Genomic DNA, 5,000 nt, shown 5'->3' with positions numbered 1-5,000 from the left:
GACTTGCAAACGTACCCAGCAATGGTTACTCCTGCTAGATATGCTTGCATATTCTAGTGGAAGAAGATGGATTCTAAAGAGATTTCTGCGGAATCATCTTAATGCACGACATAAATCTCGATACCTCATTAAAGTTAGCATCCACTTGCTGGTTGTTATCTGAGGATATCGTATTTATAGCTGCAAAACAACTTGTTTAGCATTTTACTTTGCTAAAACATCAAGTTACCTGGTTGATCCTGCCAGTAGTCATATGCTTGTCTCAAAGATTAAGCCATGCATGTCTAAGTACATACTGTTTATAAAGTGAAACCGCGAATGGCTCATTAAATCAGTTACGGTTCCTCGGATATTCTTTTTTACATGGATAACTGTGGTAATTCTAGAGCTAATACATGAACAAGTGTTCCAACCTCAGCTTGCTGACGGAAGGATCGCATTTATTAGTACAAGACCAATGATTCTTATTCACCTAGAACCCTGTTCAGTGATTTCGGTCGCTGTCTAAGGACTAGCAGTGGGGATCTTAGCAACTTCGGTTGCATTTCTTGTGATGACTCTGAATAACTGAGCAAATCGTATGGCCTCTGAGCCGACGATGTATCCCTCAAGCAACTGCCTTATCAACTGTCGATGGTAGGTTATGCGCCTACCATGGTTGTAACGGGTAACGGGGAATTAGGGTTCGATTCCGGAGAGGGAGCCTGAGAAACGGCTACCACATCTAAGGAAGGCAGCAGGCGCGCAAATTACACAATCCCAGTACGGGGATGTAGTGACGAAAAATAACAATACGGGACTCTATTGAGGCCCCGTAATTGGAATGAGTACAATTTAAATCCTTTAACGAGGATCTATTGGAGGGCAAGTCTGGTGCCAGCAGCCGCGGTAATTCCAGCTCCAATAGCGTATATTAAAGTTGCTGCGGTTAAAAAGCTCGTAGTTGGATTTCAGTCGAACCTATGGGGTCCACTGATTAAAGGGTTAGATGGTGATGTTAGGTTTCTTGCTTGTGTCTACGGATGCTAGCTTGAACCTTCATTCCTCTTTCCTGGTGGTTACATTCATAGTGTTTAGACAGAAAATTGCTCGATATTTGCTATCAATGCTCTTTACCGAGTGTTGATTCAAGCGATCGAGACTTTTACCTTGAAAAAATCAGAGTGCTCAAAGCAGGCGTCCAAAACCTCGAAAGAGGTGCCTAAAAACGGTATGGTCAACCATCTATATGATGCGTACCACTACCTTAACTTGAATGATCTTGCATGGAATAATGGAATAGGACCTTGGTTCTATTTTGTTGGTCTTAAGAATCCAAGGTAATGATTAAGAGGGACAGACGGGGGCATTTGTATTGCGGCGCTAGAGGTGAAATTCTTGGACCGTCGCAAGACAAACTACAGCGAAAGCATTTGCCAAGAATGTTTTCATTAATCAAGAACGAAAGTTAGAGGTTCGAAGGCGATCAGATACCGCCCTAGTTCTAACCATAAACGATGCCAACCAGCGATCATTCTGAGTAACTAATTTCATGACTCGAATGGAAGCTTCCGGGAAACCAAAGTTTTTGGGTTCCGGGGGAAGTATGGTTGCAAAGCTGAAACTTAAAGGAATTGACGGAAGGGCACCACCAGGAGTGGAGCTTGCGGCTTAATTTGACTCAACACGGGAAAACTCACCCGGCCCGGACACTGAGAGGATTGACAGATTGAGAGCTCTTTCTTGATTCAGTGGGTGGTGGTGCATGGCCGTTCTTAGTTGGTGGAGTGATTTGTCTGGTTAATTCCGATAACGAACGAGACTCTAGCCTACTAAATAGACTTGCAGTTTACACTGCAGTACTCCCCCTTAGTCAACCTGTGGGTGGTAGTATCTCTTGATGGTTTCGGCTGTTGAGGGCTCTGCTGCTATTAGCCTACAGAATTGGCTAGGGTAAGGATGCTGTAGCACTGTAAGGACTTCTTAGAGGGACAAGCGGCGCTCGCAGCCGCACGAAACAGAGCAATAACAGGTCTGTGATGCCCTTAGATGTCCGGGGCCGCACGCGTGCTACACTGAAGTGGTCATCGTGCATACTGTTTCCTGCTCCGAAAGGAGTGGGTAACCGCTTGAACCCATTTCGTGATGGGGATTGGGCATTGTAATTATTGCCCATGAACGAGGAATTCCCAGTAAGCGTGAGTCATTAGCTTGCGTTGATTACGTCCCTGCCCTTTGTACACACCGCCCGTCGCTACTACCGATTGAATGATTTAGTGAGGACTTCGGACTGGTCAATCCAGACCATTGGGAAACTAGTGGTCGGATTGTGCTGGAAAGATGTTCAAACTTGATCATTTAGAGGAAGTAAAAGTCGTAACAAGGTTTCCGTAGGTGAACCTGCGGAAGGATCATTAACGTATTACCCTCTTATTATAAGAGAAATACAACCTTCAAACAATCAAACACTCTGCATAGTGATATTGTAGATGCTAATATGGTGAATGCAATTGAATTGTATTTGCATTAGAGTCGCAATTGTGAATGTTTAATGCAAACATTTAGCCATTGCAACATGATTCTAACTTGCATTACATTCGTTCATTCATACATCCATCTTTCATTATCCAATGCAACAAAGAGTGAGGGTTATCTAACGATAGCCATAATTTCTTTTTGCAAAACAATTGTAGTTTATAATGAAAAGCCTGTCTTGCTACATACTTGGTACCTGTTCAAGTCTTCAGCTTATGCTGACGGCAAGGTTTAAAGAAGGAAGTTTTACACTTCTTCGCCTAACTAAGTAAAGACAACTATGGTTTTTATAAACTGCATACAATTGTTTTCAAACCCTCTCAATGCAGATTTAGGATACTTATTAAAAGTCCCACGGTGGCAAAGATACATCTTCAAGCGGTGGATCACTCGAATTACCAATCGATGAAGAACGTAGCTAGCTACGATAATCGGTGCGAATTGCAGGACACGCCGAGCACTTGAGCTTCCAACGCACATTGCGGCTTTCGGGTCTTTTCCGAGGTCACATCTGTCTGAGAGTTGAGATGTAAAATAATCAACAAAACACTTGCATACTACCATATATGCATTGTTTTGAGAGGATTGTATATTTATATGCATGAATCTTGATGTTTTATTCCTTTTCTTAATTGCAATTCGTTGCAATTTAGTAAGGAGAATCTCAAATCTACTTGTTTCACATGATAAATTTTGTGTACAATGCATATTTCATCTCTGCAAGCAGTATATATGAATAGATACTAGCATGAGATTCTAAGGTTAGTCGCCTATCTGACGACGCTAAAGTCGTATTGCAGATAACTATGGTGATCAACTAACCTGTTAACTGATGAATCTTCTTGCACTTGTATAAATCGTACAAATAGTAGCTATTTCATGCTGTTAAAGCAGACCTAAGAAGTAATGCAAAGGCAAAATTTGTGCAAACATTAAAGTAGATTTACGTTGCTTGCTTGCAAACAACACAAATAAACATTAATCAACTTAATCAATATTTTTGATCTCAGATCAGGTGAGGTTACCCGCCGAATTTAAGCATATAATTCAGCGGAGGAAAAGAAATCAAATGAGATTCCCTGAGTAACGGCGAGTGAAAAGGGATGAGTCCGGCGCAAAGGTTTTCCATTGAAAGGTGGAAAGCGGTGCTGCGTAATGGCTAGAGTCACGATTATTTCAACTAAATCTGCAAGTCCCTCTGACAAGGGCCCTCTTCCCAGAGACGGTTCTAGGCCGGTGGCAGATCTTGGTTAATGGAATATCGATTACTGGCTTTAGTCGCGGATAGAGTCAGATTGCTTGAGAGTGCAATCCAAATTAGGAGGTAAACTCCTCCTAAGACTAAATACGATGGTAATATCGATAGCAAACAAGTACCGTGAGGGAAAGTTGCAAAGTACTTTGAAGAGAGAGTTCAAAAGGACGTGAAACCGCTTGTAGAGAAACGGATAGAACCACGAAGTGTAGCTGAGAGGAGAACTCAGCTTCTCTTGTGTATTGTTGCCTTTTTCTATTCAGTGCTAAGAATGCTTTACAGCGTTCCAAGATCAGTAGGTTAAGGGGTAACTTTTAGCCTGCCCTTGGATCTTGGTATTGATAGGAGGAGTGCAATATGTGCATGAGGAGTGCATTTTCTCAACTCTCGTGCTCAAACCACGACCAATGTGAAGGAGAGTGCAAAACTCTTGTTCAAGTGATAACAGCAAGGTGTACTAAACACACACCTAATCAGCATTTAGTTTTCACAGCTACTAATATTCCTTGCGTTATTAGACTTAGCCTGTGAGCTAGTGTTGGCAACTGTTACCACAGTCACATTGGAGATGAATCTCTGCTTATGCAGGGTCAACAATGCTTGTCATCTGCTCTGACGAATCCGACTAGTCTTTCGTTGATGATGTCTGTTTCTTCACCTGGTGTTGAAACAACTCATGGATTGGCTGGCTTTTGGTGGTTTGTTGGTAAAAGTGGCAAGCTTACGTTAACCTAGTGATTCTGTGGTCAGTAGATCGGTACTCTATCCGACCCGTCTTGAAACACGGACCAAGGAGTCTAACATGTATGCAAGCTGATCAGTCTTGTTTAGGCTTGAAAGGCGAATTGAAAGAAATTGATATGATGTATGCTTGTAAGAGTATACCGCAATATCAGCCCGTGATATATCCACTTTACCGAGATTTTCGCGGAGCACTAGTATATATGTTAGTACCCGAAAGATGGTGAACTAAGCCCGGACAAGATGAAGCCAGAGGAAACTCTGGTGGAGGTCTGTAGCGATTCTGACGTGCAAATCGATCGTCAGATCCGGGTTTAGGGGCGAAAGACTAATCGAACCGTCTAGTAGCTGGTTTCTTCCGAAGTTTCCCTCAGGATAGCTGGCACCAATGGAAGTACCAGTAGCATCCGGTAGAGCGAATGATTAGAGGTCTTGGGGCCGAAATGGCCTCAACCTATTCTCAAACTCCTAATGGGTGCGAAGTTCAACT

General features: G+C 42.7%; 3 non-coding genes across 3 annotated transcripts in view; all 3 read left to right on the top strand.

The window, feature by feature from the left end:
* The first annotated feature begins 226 nt into the window (after positions 1-226).
* On the top strand, positions 227-2,396 carry LOC149092846 (small subunit ribosomal RNA). Its single transcript, XR_016200533.1, has one exon. It is a non-coding gene; the product is annotated as a small subunit ribosomal RNA (ribosomal RNA).
* A 488-nt stretch (positions 2,397-2,884) lies between these two features.
* Positions 2,885-3,039, top strand: LOC149092845 (5.8S ribosomal RNA). Its single transcript, XR_016200634.1, has one exon. It is a non-coding gene; the product is annotated as a 5.8S ribosomal RNA (ribosomal RNA).
* A 476-nt stretch (positions 3,040-3,515) lies between these two features.
* The window catches only part of LOC149092844 (large subunit ribosomal RNA), a 4,168-nt gene continuing 2,683 nt past the window's right edge, over positions 3,516-5,000 (top strand). The window contains exon 1 of the ribosomal RNA XR_016200567.1: positions 3,516-5,000. This exon is cut by the window's right edge and continues 2,683 nt beyond it. This is a non-coding gene — a ribosomal RNA (large subunit ribosomal RNA).

The sequence above is a fragment of the Tetranychus urticae genome, unplaced genomic scaffold (assembly GCF_039701765.1).
Source record: "Tetranychus urticae isolate SD_2017Ah unplaced genomic scaffold, NJAU_TeUrti_SD_1.0 Scaffold_5, whole genome shotgun sequence".
NCBI lineage: Eukaryota > Metazoa > Arthropoda > Arachnida > Trombidiformes > Tetranychidae > Tetranychus > Tetranychus urticae.
Note: the sequence above shows the minus strand (reverse complement) of the source record. Positions and strands in the feature narration are given on the sequence as shown.